The sequence below is a fragment of the Gymnogyps californianus genome, chromosome 2 (genome assembly GCF_018139145.2).
Source record: "Gymnogyps californianus isolate 813 chromosome 2, ASM1813914v2, whole genome shotgun sequence".
NCBI classification, from domain to species: Eukaryota; Metazoa; Chordata; class Aves; order Accipitriformes; family Cathartidae; genus Gymnogyps; species Gymnogyps californianus.
In genome coordinates this window covers 82,204,798-82,222,906 of record NC_059472.1, presented here as the reverse complement: position 1 = coordinate 82,222,906, position 18,109 = coordinate 82,204,798, and positions in this window count along the sequence as shown.

Genomic DNA, 18,109 nt, shown 5'->3' with positions numbered 1-18,109 from the left:
TCCTAACAGCTTATTACGCTGAAGCTGCAAGTCAACAAGTAAATCATCATAGATCATAGAATGGTTTGGATTGGAAGGGACCTTAAAGATCATCTAGTTCCAACCCCCCTGCCGTGGGCAGGGACACCTTCCACAAGACCAGATCTATTTAAAGTGAGATCTGTTTAAAGTGAGCACTCCCTTTAAGACTGCATTATTGATCCCTAATCGGTTTCCACAAGGTCGAGGGCCTGAAATGTAAAGGAGTTGGATCATTGCCCAGCTAACATCTGATGCTTGAGGGGCATCTGAGTGAGATTCTTTGCTACAACTTTTAAGAGTTATTTTTGATCTATTAAAACTGAGGCATCCTGTGCTAATGGGCTTCATCCGCTGAGGGGTTTGGTCATCTTCCTCCACGCTATCTGTATAAAACTGCTGGTGGAAAACTGCACTTCAGAGACCCAAGTGCGTTTATACTATTATGACCTGTAATAAACGAGAGGTTAGAGAGAAGCTTTAGGGCACATCTGACTGAAAATTAAAAATATATCTTAAAAGCTTTGAATCTTAGTGGTTAATTGCTTTAGTCCAACTGACTACCGTACTGCAGCTGGAGAATAGCAGTCACCAGACTGTCATCACATCCTGAATCCTCAGCAGTCAGCAGAGCCTGGATAGGTAAGATGACCAACGGATGGCACTTCATGTGTCGGAGCAAGCCAAACCATCTCTCTTCAGGAATCTGACCCAGAGGAAACTTCTGTTGTCTCTCCCACTACACCCCAAACTGCCCTGCGTAAGATGCAGCAGCCAGGCGCCTCAGGAGCAATAGAAGCAGCAACAGGAGATCTGTAGCCAGTTTTGCGTTAAGGATTTCTGCACGTGTCTGGGGTACTAGACTAAAAGCAGAGTAATAAATGCTAGCTGAGCCAGGAAGGGAGTCAGAATCACTCTCCTCTAAAAGTAGTCAGCGCTTCCCAGGGTAAAGTTATGTGACTCTTCCCAAAAGCAAAAAGGGATCATTAAACAGGTTTTTAAACAATGACATTATCAAACAAACATTTATGTCTCTGTACAGTTCTCTGATGCAAGAAAAAGGGTTGTCTAACATTGAGACGTATTTTCTATCATTCATTACACGTGTTGTGTTGGAGTCTTACTTGCTTCCCACTTTATTGGATTTCCTTTTTCAACTTTTTTATCTTTGCCGAGAATTTATAGCGGTAGATTCCATAACCTTGGGTATGGAACTAAGAGGTTTGCTCCTCCTGCGTCATGTGTTAATAGACCAAAGTGAACGTGTACCAGGACTCAGAAGAAGTGCGTATTCACATCATCAGATGACCTCATATCTTCACATTCCTTTCTTGAAGGATCTTCAGGAAACAGGTCTGGGTAGGAATTACTGACAACCAATAACCTGAATAACAGAATTAGCAGCAGCAAATGCTATTGGTTAAAGAGGGGAAAAAAAGAAAATCCTTAGATTTCTTATGAGCTCTAGAGGCCACAAAGAATAACCTAATGTTTTACAAAATGAAATTTGTAGCAAGATACATTTCTCCTTGGAACACTTCTTTCTTTATTCTGCCAGCTCAATGAGAACTTTTTTTTTTAAATTTAATAATTAAAGCATGCCTGGAAGATCCAGCTAGAAGTTTACAAAACTAAGTGGCTCAGTAAATAGTCACTAGACCAATAGAAGTTGCATTTCTAAACAAATGGGTAAACCAAGCACCTCAGATGTGTAAGAAGAGTGCTGCAGGATAGGCTAGCACTCAGCTCTGGGGACACTTTCCAGCACGCTGGGAAGGAAAAAGGAGCCTTCCTGAGCATACACTCTGTGGCACACGGGCTGCAGTGCTCCAGAGGGGATTTCAGCCTCTGCAGCACACTGATGTCAGGCTCTGCAACGCACACAGGTGCAGCCCCAAATACAAGCTGAGGCCTGAGTGTGGTGTCCTTGCCTCGGTTTCCCCTGTTATTTGTGGTTCTTTTAAGCTAGAAAAGAGGGCATGCTGGTAAACCTCGAGGCCAATTTGCCTTACATCGCTCCACCTCAACCAAATCGCACCACGCAAAAACAATTTCCCATTTCCTATCCCTGCCAACCCCTGTTAATGATTTGGCAAGGTTTATACAGTCATCTATAGATATGTTGGTGTCATTTTTTTTTCTGGCTTGGGTAGCTTTCCACCCTTAAATTTCTGCTGTTTACAGACATGAAAGCAATCTGGCTTTCCTGGGCAAGATCTGCCTTTGGTCTCGCACAGTTCTGCTACACTAACCACCACTAACGCCTTAACAGGTAGGGCAACTATGTGCTTGCTTATGTTATATGCACTGAAAATCTTGATAAAATATTCACTGAAGTGTTCCAAAATCCAGATTTTTTTCTGACATCTTTCATAGGTGCAGTCATACCTAGCTTACTTAATTCCTTGCAATCAAGGTATTTCAATAAATCCTGCCATTCAAGTCACCATATTTTAACTAAACTATACTGATGAAGTGTATGCTTTCAAAAACAGGAGATGAAGAATTGTTTCAAGGTATTTTTCCACGAAGTGTTAAGCAATACCAACTGAAATTACCTTAAACTGGCCATAGAGCAAGGATGAACCTGGACTGTTATTTTTATTCAAATGATGTGTGGTAAGTTGATCCCACATCCAAGTGCTTGGTAAATGGCATCTTCCTTCTTCATCTTTAATATAGGACAGTTGCCAGCTGCGTCTGCTTTCCTGCCAGTAGAAGGTTCATTGTCCCACAGGGAAGGGAAGAGCGACCTGTAAGGTGCAGAGTTCTGTCCGTCATCCTTGAATGCTTTAGAGATTGGCCGACTGGTGTGGGTAGAAGCCCCATAGTTCATTGTACAGTCTATTTTTGTTTGCTTACTTGTCTGCTTAGCTCAGCCATGCCTGCCATAGCTGCATGAGAGAGAGAGCATGTTACACTTAAGTTTGTCCTTGACTCTTCCAACACCTAAGTCACCATGGTTCTTCCTGCAACACAGTTCCTGACAGAAAAACAGCATTTTATAGGAGAGGGGAGGAGCAGAACAATAGTGGCTTAGTCCCGTAGCCATTTACAGAGCACAAAGAGAGGATTAGGTGGCTCAGCCGTGGCCACACAATTCTCTAGCAAGGAGCCATCAAGAACTAATCAACAGGATCTAATGCAACATCTCACCTTGTCCCAGGGTCTGGGCACCTATCTTCAGTTGTAATCTGAAGCAGAGAGTCCTCTCCTGAGAGCAGGTGCTTTTTAGATAACTGACCAGAACTGGTTTGAACGTTTAAGTGCTTGCAGGAGGGTGCCTACTGCTTAATAGGCCGGCTGTTCAAATTCTTTGTTACTAGGCAGTTAAATATAGAAATCAGCCAGATGCCTTTGAAGTTTTATTTTAAATGACTCGGTCTTTTGGCCTCGTGAATCATCCATTTTTTCCTGTACTGTGGCATAGCTCCAATAAGCTATCCCAGTACAGCCATTAAGAATAGCTGAGGTACTTTGGGCGGGATTACAGCCGAAGCTGTACGTGCATACCTAAGTTACTCAGGGTCGTGTATACAGGGAATTAGTGCCAGAAACGGCAGTCAGCCCACCTCAAACATTTATCATGTCTCAACGGCAAGATCACCCGGACTTAGGAGGTCACGAAGCATTGAATGGTTTGGAAATCCACCTGTTCTTACCGATGGTTAGATACCCTTGCACTGTGCACTTGTTTTGCTGCTGCTCGTATCACCTTGTTTCTAGGGCATCTCAAGCTGGCTAGTAGATCCCAGAGCTCAGTAGAGTAGCCCCAAGTCTATGCTTTGTTCCTTGACACCAGCCCCGTTAGGAAATTGAACTCCAAGTGAAGTAAAAGAAGCCCCTTGATAACTCCAGCAAACAACCAAAGGAAATCTAATAGCAAAATAACTTTTTACATGTTTTTCTTCCTGCAGTTTGTGTCAGCGGAGTGGATCACGGCTCACATTCTCACATGCTCGCTTAAGCGAGGCATTCCAGCATGAACTTCCAAGCCCATTTATATGCCTATCTGTGACAGCTGCAGCTATTAACAGCAAATCATTCAAGCAGAGAGAATAAATAAATCCTCTGTTATTCTGTATAATATTTTACTGGCTCATTGACTGTGAGGAAATAATCCCGTTTTGACTGGCTAGGTTGTTTGATGTCCGGTTGCAAGTGCAAGAAATCACCATGTCTAGGACTGAAGGTCATACAAATGTATTAAATCGTGTGTCAGGAGCATTCAGCTTAAGTGTGCCCCACCTGCCCACGTGGTCAGTAGCTCTTATGAACCATTTTCCCATAGGTCTTTCAAACCTTCACACAAAAAAATATCCTAAGACGATTAAAAGGCAGTGCTTGCCTTGACATGCTTGATCAGATCCTGCTCTCTGACTTTGTTTAAAAGCAACATTACAAGAGCGTTTATGGGCTTTCCTCCCTCATTAGCATTCCATTCTTGCTAAGACCTTGCACCTTTAATAAATCTTTGCTTCTCAGGGTTTTACTGTGTACCAGTTACATCTGGGATGCTTCTGATGTCTGCATGACCAAGGCATTCATTCCCCTTGGCTACTATCTCAAAGGGAATCTCTTGAGAATATTCTCAGGAATACACACATCTTTATCTTCCCTGTTTTAATTCATTAGTTGCTAACAGCACCTCTCAAGGTTATCAGAGCAAAAAATGAAATCTGCAGCACAGCTTAAAGGGTTTGGAGGAAAAGAAAAACGTAGTATGAAAAGAGGATGAGATTTTATGCAGTCCAAGACCCATGCATACTGAATGTGTAAAGGTTTGCAGCCTGCAAGAAAAGAGTCCCAGTGGATCTTTAGGGGATAATATTTACAGAGTAGTTGCTTAATGTTCTAAAAGTCCATTGAAGAAGCAGGTGAGCTATTCCTATAAAGTAACCACATGCTTCAGAAAAATATGAACTGCACCCACTTCAGCATTTTCCAGCTATGGAATTGGTGACTGGTTCTCAAGTAGATGTAATTTATTTGATTTAGTTCGTTTTTAACGTCTTTGCTTCTCTTATTTCTTAGTTATCAGGTACATGGGGCTTTTGCCTTTTCTCTCTGTACTGTGCTGTGACGAACTATTTTATGGAGCCATTGAAGACTAAACTGGAATTCCTTCATTAATACAACAGCATCAATTTATGAACAAGTATCCGGCAGGTTTTGAAAGACTGTCTTCCTCCTTGGCCAAGGTGATGATAATGCAAAAAGCCTCAGCATTCTTGCATGCCTGTTCATCTTCCTATCTGACGTGCCCTAGCTGGAGTACAGCTACAGATCAAGGTTACAGCAAGAAAGAGGTAAATGTATCCAGACAGAAGGAAAAATAAATCTTGCAGTAGGAACCAAGGTCTCTTCTACAGCTTGGAGGCCACACAACACTGGGGATGTTCTCCCCAAAAGCTTAGCTTTTTGGAAGGACTCCAACTCCAGCTGATCTTTGAAGTTGGCATAACATAATTTGTATTATTTACAAACAGGATTTTCGTTGCTCAGTACCTTTGGTTAACATGGGACATGCTATCACCTAGTTGCTTTCCTCTTCCTGCTGTCTGTTGTCTGCGTAAGTCCTGTATTTGGAGAATAAAATACAGAGAAACCCTGCTAATTCAGTCATCGGATCAGTCCCTCAGGCAGCAATCTCTAAGCTTACTTCCAACAATGTCTCCTATCCATTCAGTTACGGAAGATACTCATCTTTGCAAGGACCCAGTACATTCAGAATGGCTTCAAAAGGGACAAACCATTGCTTGCTTTTTCTATAGTTGAGTTCAGTGCCTCACTTGGAGACAGAACTTGCTTTCTTATATCCAAAAATTTGTTACAGTTTTGACTGGAGTTGTACAACTTTATAGATAGCACACCAGCCTCACAGAAAATGCCAGCTTCTGTCCACATACAATAGCAAACACACAAATTGCCTTGAAGTCAAATATAGCCCACAATAGCAACAAGAAGACAGGGCAGACTATTACTTTTTGTGATACAGTGGTCTGTAGTACAGCTATTAAAAAGCAAAAACATTTCTGTCGCAGGGATAAGTTGTCTCCAGAGGTCAACCACCACAAAGTGAACTGCAACCAGCTGACTGGAAGCAGATCAGTCCAGCTTATCGGGAGCGTAAGAGCTTCTGTGCTGTACCTTGACAGCTTTAACCGAAAGCCAGCTTCCATCACAGCCCATTACGCTGCAGAGTGTCTGCATGAGAGGGAAAATACTTTCTCCTGCAGCCCTGGGGAAAGCCTGATGCACCCCGCAGAGCTAAGGGGCTTGCATAGGAAATCCCGCCTCTGCTTCCAACCCAGGCACGTGCATTGCACACGCAGTGGGAGAATCCAGTGGAGGCTGCTGCCTAGTGCTGGATCTCTTGGGTCTCAGTTCTTTGTGCTGAAAGCAGAAAGTAAAAGATCTGACTTTCCTGAACCTGTGCTTGAAAACAACACTGAGTCGTGAGCAAATGTTTTGATAAGGGAAAATTTTCCCTGAGAGCCCTGAGGTAAGCAGGTAAAAAGAGGGAATGGGGCAAAACACGCAGGAAAGACCCATGGCTGGGAAAAAACAAGTCTGTGCACTGTGGTAAAGACCACCTCACCTTTATTCATCCAAGGTGATCACATTTCTGCCTAGCAGAGAGACACGGCCAGGACTTCAGGCCACTCACGCTGCCTGTTTCAGCTGACATGTCGATGTTACTCCGGACACAGGAGTGCTCGACTGACAGACCAAACTATTTGCCACCGTAACAGAAAACTGATCTTCAGTAAGGAGTATCAAGACGGGTGTTTCAGAAAACACGGACACCAGTTGTGATGCCAGTCTGGCAAATAATGCCGGCAGGACTCTTGAGGACAGAGTCTCGCCTCTGCTCTCTCTGCTTTCACTAGGCTGTTTGTCCTGGAACTACTTCCAGCTTGCCCTCGCACGGGTGATGAACTGGGCAGATGGCATGCGGGGGCAAGCGGATGAAGAGTTTCACGTTTGTTAGGAGCAGCCTTGTTACGTTTCCCTGAGCTTGGTACTTCACGCAAGTTGAATGCTTCTAACGTTAGCTCAGGCACCGTATGTGTGGGAAGCGTTGAGGCTTCCTGCGTGGAGCCAGAGGAACGTGCTGTAGGCGCCTCGCGCGCTCCCTCTGGCACCCGCTCTGTGGGACCCTTCGCAGCCATGCAGCTGCACTCTCCGCTGCTGCCTCCCCCTGCTCTCCTCCTAGTTTCACACATAGTGTCTCCATCTGCCCCGCTCCACTTCTGCTCCTGCAGCCTGTCCGCAACCACGTTTAGGCTCTAACTGGGTGTTAAGCCCCGAGGATTTTCAGGCAGGAGAAAACAAGGGTTAGCCTTTGCATTCCAAGCAGAGCTGTGTCCAAGGCCGGAGAAATAACAAACTGGACCTGATGGTCCAAATGCAGTAGTCATAAACCCTGTGTAATCTTAAAGGAAATGATAGCCGTTCTGTCCAGCACGCCTTCCCCAGCCTCCCAGCTGAACTGTGACAGCTTTTAGATTTGTTGCCCGCTCACAAATGCCCTTTTTTCCTTTTTATCTCCTTTCAGGACTGTCTTCTTGTATGATTAAATAGGAGTCAATAGTGTCACTGTATGAGATCTAGATAGCTCAGTAGTATAGCATATGCTGATACACCTAGGATTGCTTTTTATTTGGCTTCTAAATGCAGAAGCCCAGCTCATCAGCATACAGAGCTTTATTAACCATATTCATGAGCTGAAGTTTTTATCTCACTTGGAGCCACATTCTGTAAGTGATAATGAACTTTAAAATGTTTGTATTGAGAAGATAGCCCTGTAAATCAAAACCTTTTTTGCATATTATTAGCATTGTTAAACAAGCTTAAAGCAGTTAATGACTGAATGGAGGAAGAGCAGCATGCAGAACATCAAGAGTGACGCTGATCCAGCCGATCAGCATTAATTATTTGTGAATGGGAATTGTGCTAAATACCTTATCACAGTAGGCACAATGTTGTAGACTGAGTGCCTAGGTGTTCCCTTTTGCCAGTGCCATTTCATACGTACTGTACTTGCGATCCTTGGCAGCATCTTCCATTATCTGGGCAGATTAGCAGGCTCCATACTCAGCAGGAGAGCTTTGTCCACTACCTTAACTTTTCCTCTGCATCATTTCTAGAGGTGTAAGACAGTATGGGGACTCTCTTGGGAAGGGGAAATCAGGAAGTACTGGAGAAATGGCTCCATCCAGCCTAGGGCCTGGTTATCCTTACAATCTACAGGAAATCCCCTCAACCCCTCTGAAAAGTCTCCTCTTCTGAGATCTAGGCTGAAGTCAAGAACAAAAGCCCAAGACGTTTTGCAGCATTTTAGCAGCGTTTTGCTTACTGATGGCTGCTTTTGGCAAGCAAACATCCCTGGGAGAGTAACAGATAATGCAGAACAGCAAGACACATGATCATTGATCAACAGGGCTAAAATTAATATGTTAATCAGAAGAATCAGCCTCACATACTGAATTACATGTGATGTATATTTATGTGGAAAGTCTGTGCTTTACAAGCCCACAGGCTTAATATGCAATTGGAGGAGTGCCAAGGCAAGAGAGAGGAATATTAATTTTCTTACTACAGTCTACTTTAAAGTGCATTGGTACTGCAGCTTGAATGATGAGTCCAAACTTCAGGTTTTGATTGTTTTCCTTTTTAATGGGAAGAACTCCATGCTCTTGTCTTAATGGACTAATCTATCCTGTTGCACTTTATATTCTTTAAAATACGTAACTGCAGCACTGGAAGAGGTTCAGTCCTTTCAGAAGAGAGACTACAAACGATTGCTTTCATCTTTCTCACAGTACTGTAGAGACTAATAAAAGTCGACATTGCACAGACCAGTGATGCACCTGGTGCAGTTCCCTGTCTTGGTGTGCGCTGGCAATAGCAGCTCTGTACCACCTTCTCCACTCTCCAAATCCTTTTTTATTTTTTTTAAATTGGGAGAAAAGGGAAATATGGCAGAAAAGTTGCAAGAACCCTTTAAAATGTTTTCATGCATAGTTGGATTAACTTCTTTCCTTTTACATGGCACTGAAAAAAGCCATGAAGAACAGAGGAGGCCCCAGTGTCACAGAAGCAGGTTTTCATAGGAATCACGAGTCTTATCTCAGTCCCCACTGTCTGGAATACCAAACCCTCCCCTACAGCACAAGGAGGCAAATCCAACCCTCATCTCCTTCCTCCAGTAGGGACCTTTAGGATGCATATGGATTGTATTTTTAAACTTCTCTGCAAAGAAGGGAGCAAGAGCTTTTATTAACTGTCCTTCTCCCCCCTGCTGCCCCAAAGATACTGATTTTCTTACTACAGTCTATTTTAAAGTGCATTGGTACTGCAGCTTGAATGATGAGTCCAAACTTCAGGTTTTGATTGTTTTCCTTTTCAACGGGAAGAACTCCATGCTCTTGTCTTAATGGACTAATCTATCCTGTTGAACTTTATATCTTTAAAATAACTGCAGCACTGGACTTGCAGGTTACCCAAGTAACCTGCTTGGTTGATGTGGGGCGAGCGGTGGACATCGTCTACCTGGATTTCTCCAAGGCTTTCGATACAGTTTCCCACAGCCTCCTCCTTGAGACACGGATGCATTACGGCCTAGACAAGCGGTCTGTGCGGAGGGTGGGCTGACAGGCTGCACCCAGAGGGTGGTGATAAATAGCTGCTTTTCAAACTGGCAACCTGTCACAAGTCGGGTCCCCCAGGGATCAATATTGGGCCCAACGCTGTTTAGTATCTTCATAAGTGATCTGGATGATGGGATCAAGCGTACCCTGATGAAGTTTGCCGATGATACCAAAATGAGTGGGGAAGTGAACATTTCGGAAGGGAGAGCCACCCTGCAGGAAGACCTGGATAGGCTGGAAGAGTGGGCTAACAAGAACCTTATGAAGTTCAACAAGGACAAGTGTAAGGTCTTGCATCTGGGAAAACATAATCCAGGAGTGCAGCACAGGCTGGGATCTACCTGGCTGGGGAGCAGCTCTGTGGAAAGGGACCTGGGAGTCCTGGTGAACAACAAGCTCAATATGAGTGAACAGTGTGCTGCCGCGGCAAAGAAAGCCAACAGGCTGCTGGGTTGCATCAACAAGTGATGCCCAAGTCGAGTCTGTTTTGCCTGTGACCATAATTGATGAGTGATCCCTCCCTGTCCTTGTCTCGACTCATGAGCCTTTCATTGTATTTTCTCCTCCCCATCCCACCGGAGGGGAGGAGTGAGTGAGCGGCCACATGGTGCTTTGTTGCCGGCTGGGCCTAAACCATGACACCTTCATACACTTTTCTTGTTATCTTTTCAAGAAAGTGGGTTCCCTTGAAGCTGCTCACCACGGACTTCCCTTCCCTCAGCCCAGTAGTAACCTGTATCCTATAAGCACTTTCAATTCACATCTCCAAGGATGTAAGACCATGAAAACAGATCTATTTTTTGAAGGTTTCTAAGGCTAGGTTTCTAAGGACAACTGCTTGTGCTAGACTACAGTTTTCTTATACTCCTCCACACCTGGGTTGCTCCCTTTGTGTGCTGTTTTAGACTCCTGCACACTAAGGCAAGGACAGTCTTTTAGTTCACGCCTTGTGATGCAGGTCAGAGACCTGTAAGTCTGGTTCCTCCTTCCCCTTCTCAGTGCCTTACATCAGTGTCCAATGTCTGTCTTAGAAGCAGCTGAATAATGATGATTGTCTTAGAGGCAGGTGACTCAGGTGTTACATCCTCCCTTGTCTGACTGTGGTGAAGTTGAGTTTGACTCTTCTCAGGCTCCTTCATAAAGTTGGGGCAATTGTTTTCATCCGCTGCTTTGTTTTTTGACTCAGCCCTCCAACTTGGCCATACTCCATGAAGTTGGCTGTAGGGCAAGAGTCTCACAAACAAACTCAGTGCACAGTCACCTCTGCTGAGCTTTTCTTCAGTTGCCCTTCTCTTCAGAGAAGCAAGTCACAGCGTTTCTTTCTGGTAGTCCCCAGTAAGAAATAGTTTGGTTTGTTCAGATCTGTCTTACCTGGACAAGGGCTTTTACATGTTTTTTTTCAATTTTCCAGCTCTCTAGGAACATGAGAACATCTGTACTGGGTCAGATCAAAAGTCCACTTAGTCTAGTATCCTGTTTCCAGTAGCAGCCATAATGTTGTGGAAGGTCTACTCAGACCAATGGCCCATCCAGCCCATACTCTCTCCAGCCAAGGCAATAGGAGACACTATTCAGCAAGAGTGTGTGAGCCTGGCCATTTTCAATGATCCATTCTCCTCATATTCCTTCAGCAGTTACACTTTTTTAATAGCAGTGTTGAAGATCCCTTTCTGCTTATTTCCTTTAGCATCTCTTCATGGTCCATGAGTTTATTGTTGAACCTACTGACACAGTGTGCCTCCAACAGCTGCCGGTGGTAAGTTTCAGAGGTTACCAGTGAATAACCTCCCCCATCTCCAAACTGAAGCCCCAGCCTCTGTTAGCGTCTTCTTACAAAGGCAGGTGCTTATTCCCTTGATTTTTGCTAAACCTTCTCCAACTCTATTATGCCCTTTCTTGAGACGCAGTGAACAGGACTGTACACAGTACTTAAGACGGTTGTGGTTGTGCAAAGTCTTTATTAGGGCCAAAAGTCTTGATCCTTCATGATGATTCCCCACATTTTGTTGGCTAAATGTGCAGCAGCCAGCGAAAGCCAGTTTCAGAGAACTGTCAGTGATGACTCCAAGATCCCTCTTGAGTTATAACAGCAGGTTCCAAGTTCAGCATGATATACATGTGGATTAGATAATTTTCCCCCTAGATGCGTAACATGTATTTATCTACCCTGAAGCTCATCTGTCCCCACTCCCACCACACAGACACACAGTTTTACAAGGTCCTTGCCATCAGGCTGGCATTTTGCTACTGGAAAGATTCTCATTATCTCCATGATTTTGGAGATTTCAGTGTTCCTTTTCCGGGGAATTGATGAAGACATTGACAAAAACTGATCTCAGCACTGGTTCTTACGTGAGCCCTTCAGTAGTCCATCCTAAGAAGTCACCATTAAGCTAACCCTTTGCTTTCTATCCTTTAAATCCACAGAAGGAGATTTCCTTCAAGGCAGCTCAGCATCTTTAAACAGCTTTGACATGGAACCTTGTAAAAGACTTTTTGAAAATCCACATGTATGAGGCCGACTGGATCTCCTTTATCCACGTGCTTATTGACACCTCCACAGAGGTCCAGCAGGCGGGAGCAGAGGTTTTCCATTACAGAAGCCATGCTGGCTGTTTCCCAGCTTGTTGAGTTCATCCCGTGCTCTGAGATCCTATTTTCTAAAACAGAGTCCCTCTTACCAGGGGTGGGAGAGAGGCTCACGAGTCTGTGGTTACCAGAACCTCCTCTGGGCTGTATTTGTAGATGGGACTTACTTACCCTGGCAGAACGCGTGCGTGCCTGTGTAGCATTGCAGCATTGCTGGCCAAGGTATGGGATATGCTGCACAGCCACATTCCCACCGGACTCCCAGGTGAACATCAACTAGTCCTGGTGAGTTGTTAACATTAACTTACTCATTTCATCTAATACTTACTGTGTGGTTTACCTTATATCAAGCTAGCTTCTCTGACCTATCTGCTACACAGAGTGGGGTTGGGAGCAGGCCTCTCCCCACCATCTTCATCAGCAAAAAGAAAAGAAAAGAATTAACTGAGCTTCTCTGCCATGGCTTTTTCATTCCTGAATGTCCTTTTTACACCTTGGTCATCCAACCATCTCACAATTCCTAGTGCTTCCTGCCTTTGAGTATTTACATAACTTTTTTGCTGTCAGCATAAGCATCCATTCCAAGGTGCTCCTCAAGTGCTTTTTTAGCCCTCTTAATTTCATGTTTACATTTGACCTGACTTGCTTTATAGCCATTCTTGTTCCCATTTGAGCATTTCCATTTTTAAGTATTGACTTCCCTCCCCCCTTCCAATGGTAACCTACCTGACTTTTCTATTGAGTCTTTTCTATTTTCTGTTTCCTATTTTCTTCTATTTTCTACTTCTGTCCAGGGTTTTTATTGTTCTCTTTTTCACTTGTGCTATACCATTTACTTGGATTTCTGATATACTATCTTTGAACAGTCTCCAGGCTCCTGGAAGGCATTTGAATTGGTCTTTATATGTTTGATCAGTTCCCTCATTTCTACATAGCTCTCTTATTTGCAATTGAATAGCTATGGCTTGACTCTATTTGGCTTGTTCTTTCCCACTGTAGTGTTAAACCTAGTAGCATTATGTGTACTGTTACAGAGCAGCCCTTTAGCTAGTATGTCATGAACTAGGTCCCACACCCCTTGGGGAGACTAGGAAAAAGTTCTTAAAACGCTTCCTGAAACTATTTATTCTGTGTCTCATCCTGATGATGCATTTATTCTCTCTGTGTAGAGGCAGCTTAAGAATTCTACAGTCACCAGTCATAAATTCTCAGGTTTTCTGATCTGAGATAGCATTTCCTAAACGTTATCATCAGCCTGATCATGGTGTTAGTACCATCGCAGTATTTCAACCCACAAGCATTCTACAATGAGTCTCTTTCCTATGATATATTTCTTCTATTAATTACAGATCATATAGTCCTTCACGTACAGTGTCACTCCCCCATCCGTATGCCCCACCCTATCATTCCTGTAAAGTGGGTAGTGTGGCAGAGCTACCATTGATTATCTTCCTCCCACTGCATCCCCAAGGTGCCGGTTTGATCAGGATTGCCATTTGATGCCAAGTGTTCTGGCTCCCTCGTGCCATTTTTAGACTTCTAGTGTTGGTGTAGATGCACTTGCGAGTACTGCCCTTGCTCTGTCACTCAGTATTGGCATTGCAGGCAGTTTGATTTTTTCTGTTCATTGTAATTGTGCTATTTATTTCCCTTCTGGCCTTTTCAGAGGCCTGATGAGTATTAGCCATGTCCCTTCTGAGGAGTGTGCCAGCTGTAAAAAGACAATTTGCCATGCCCATCAGCTCCCTCAGCCCTGGTTTCCTGCACCAGCAAACTGGATTTGTTTCTGTTAAGGTATAGCCCATCCATCCTTTACAGGTTACTCCTGTCTCCTGGTCTTAACAGGCATAAATCCCTCCTTTCTACCCCAAGACTCATCCACACACTGGCACTCAGGACCTCTACCTGCCCCCAGGGTCTCTCCCAGGAAACTAGAAGTATTCAGAAAAAGTCAGGATAGAGGTCTTGGACTTCAGTCTCATTCCTAACAGCCAGACCTTATCCTACAGCTTACCCTCCTACCCTTCCCTACCATTTGGTACCAGCATACCTACACAGCTGTGGGCTCATTCTTGCACCCTTAAGTACCCTCCCTCGGCATCAAGCTTCACTACCTTGGTGCCTAGCAAGCAAGTTGCCATGCTGTCCTCTCAGCTGCCACAAATCCAGCTGTTTGTTTCCAGTAATAAACCCACTACCACTATCTCCTTCTTCCTGTCCTTGAAGGTCCCCTTTTCCAATGGATTGTATTTGGTGCAAGAGGACACTAATATGAGCTGGAAGACAAATTTCATCAAAGACAGTAGATCTTTCCTTCCACCAGGATGCCTGTCTTCCTGGAGAAATTGCTAAAAAGCCTGACCAGACCAAAGGTGCACAGGGGACTGGTGAGAGAGCATCTGTATCCATGCTACGATTAACAAACAACCAGTATGAACCACCCATGGTCAACAGAGTTAACTCTCTTCAAATAATGGCTTCTGTATAGGCTTTTCTGTTCAGATGGATACATGATGGTGATTCTCTCCAGTGTTCAGTGTTCCTAATGTGCACTGCTCAACAGCACATGTAGTCTACCCCAGAGGTGGCTTCGTTTCACTGACACAGTACATATAAAGTGCCATTGGACTGATCTTGTATTAAATGCTCTTCCTTGTGACCATTGTTCTTGATATACTGCCATTGCAGATCAGTCTTTTCAGGAATTTTTTTTTCTTTTTAAATGCAGCTATAGATTTTATGGAAGTTATGCTGGCAAATAAAACATGAAATAATAGTAAATGGGCTTCACAGTCAGACTGTGCAATGAAAAGATGTTCTTGCACTTTTGAAGTGTTTTAATGGCATGGACCCTTTTTTTTTTTCTTGCTTGAAAGGATTCTGATTTCTCATCTGATAGCAAAGCAATGTTTGATCCTCTCTGTGTATCATCACCATGGTACCAAAGTGCCTTACAGGGAAATAAGGCAGGCGGTTGGCAGTCTTTTCCCTGAGACTTCCAATAGGAGAAGTGGCCCTTGCAGGATTATGATAGCCTGCCCATGTCAACCTACTATTATTACTATTATTATTATTACTATTATTATTATTATTATTATTACATTGGCACATATACGTCAATGAAACAAACCCAAGGATTTCTGAGCTGCCTGGATGCCATTGTAACGATGGCTGGAGCAGGAAAACAGCCCAGAAAGCATTTCTGCATGCAGTAGTGTTGCTAGTTGAAGGCAACCTGAAAGTGTTTGTTCACCCTGAGAACATTTTCAGATGTTTTAGAGGATGGACCTGTCATTGATAATGTGGTCAATTTAGTGAAGTACTAAATTTTTGTCAATTTCAGAGATAGGTTTCCAATGTCTTGGGCTGAGCTTGTTACTTAATGGAGAAATTAGCACAGATATATTTGCAGTCTCCATGAGAGGCTACTCTCCACCCATCATCACCAAGGGAGCAAGTTCCTTCAGACTCACAGACAGGAGAGACTCTTCCAGTAACACGTAAAAGTACACATTTACATTCATGAAAGTCAATAACAACAGGTCAGAAATGTAACCCCCAACAATGGATAGGAACACTTTTTAATCAAAATTAACTTTTCTAGTTCTCTTTCTCCTTTACCACCCCTCCCACGCACACATTTTCCCCTCCCCCCCTGCATGCCAGCTTTTCCAGTGGCTTCTGGGGTGCTGTGCAATCAGTACACAGAATTTAAGTAGCTCTTCCCATTCTGCTAATTCCAGTTGACTGCAGATAACACGTAACAACAGTGCTCATGCCGTTTCGTGACCAAAGAGAGGATGCTGTAATGTATTTTCTGAAAGAAGAACACTTATTTTCTGCATTGGGCTCATCCAGCTGAAGACGGACCTTGAGCTTGTAAGTATTTTTACTTATCATTGTCCTGCTCTTTCCATCCTACAGCATTTTCTTTCCTTCCAGGAGCCACAATGTGGATAAAGTGCCACAAGATTAAATCTAATGATAGTTCAGTTTCCAGAAGGTGGAAACAGTTCAGTTTCCAGCAGAGGGTGGATATGCAGCTCTGGTGGAAACAACAATTAGTCAGAGGAGAAATACGCATGTGTTCATCTGCAAGATATCTTTTTTTAGTTAGGCAACATCAACACAGATGTAAGGGAGCAAATACCTGTAAAGAAAGAAAATATCTGGCATGAAATTTACGCTTACAAGTATAAATACCAAATACATCAGATGTTTGGACAACAGATTATATTGCTCCCTTACCACTAACATACATTAAGATGATAGAAAACCCTTTTTACCTGATCCACTATGAAACATGAGCAAGAGAAGGATTAGAAAAAAAGAAAAGCGTCATCTTAAATTTTCAGAGGATTCTTTAAAACCTTGGCACATGTCAGGCAGCATGTGGTATATATTACAGATAGCTCAGTTGCACCTCACAAACATATCTTAAAGGTTTGATTTTCCACATACCATTTAGCAACAGCTGGCATGTTTTTTTTTTTCTTTTTTTCTCCCTTACTAATACAAAGTTCTTGAGTGGGTTGGCTGTGCACTCGCATCTTTCTAAGCAGGTAAGCACCAAATTCTGCTTTTTTCCCCATTTAGAAGAGCTAGACATAAGACACAGTGGAGAACTGAGGTGAGAGAATTGATTTCTACATCTGATGGAGAGCTGGGTTATAGCGAAATCTGGGGTGGTCCTGTGCAGAGATGAACATCAACAATATCTCTTCATGAAATGATGTCTCTCCTTTTATGAGAGTAAAGAAAACCCTAGAGCCACAGACACAAATGTCACTCTGGATCTCAGGACGCTGAGAATCAGGCATTTCCATTCTCCCCATGCCCATCAACAAGGAGGGCGACCCCGGAGCTGGGCAGAAGAACAGTGGGAAAGCAGACAGGTTTCTAGCAGAATTCCTGACAAATTCCAGTGAAATCATGTAATCTACAGGAATTATTTCTATCTGAAAGAATCGGCAAATCTGATGAAAACATGTCTGTTTCTGAGCAGACCTAGCTGGACTGGTTTATGGTCTAGCAGCTCTTAACAGTCTCCCCTCCCTGCAAATATCTTGCATGTATCAGCATATCTCCTCCTCTTATTAATTTCTCAATAATTTTATTGTTCTTGTTTTAGCTCTGTGGGCACTGTGCAAATGAGGGAAATCAGACTGAATATCAGGACTTTCCCAGCCTTAGCTGAGAGAAAGACTCACAGGGGAAAAGTGAAGATGGTAAGTTAGCTTCAGTGAGGACACACAAGCTGGGCACCATTCTTGAATGCAATTCCACTTTGGGTAGAGAAATTGTAAAAAATGGCACTCCAGATCCTGAGGAAGAGTCGCCAAGTAGATTAACTGATCCGAAATACTAGGGAATGAAACTGATGCTTGAAGACGATGGGATGGGGAGAAGACAGGAGCCTGCTTCAACACCCAAGCTAGGTTCATTTTGACAGGTGCCAATCTGGTGAGCAGTAGACACAATCATAAGTATATTTCCAAAGAAGAATTTTAAAAGGTCGATAAACATCACAGTAATGTAAGCTTCCTGGTTACTTAGAAACAGAGCTCAGTGATTCAGAGCCATTTCTTAAACATATCTTTGATTGATATAGTCCCTCCAATGCAAGTAATAGAAGACTGATTGAATCTATCTATCTGACACAGACTATCATCAAGTCTGTGCTTCCCCCTGTTCCTCCCCATCTCCTTAATTTCCTTCTCTGAATCAATGTATTTGTGAATCTTGGACTGGATCCCAGCCAGGAATATCTGAAAATGCAGTCTCATATTGCCCAAATCTATAAAGAGGAAACTATTCAGACAATTGATGTACCTTAAGGGCAGAAC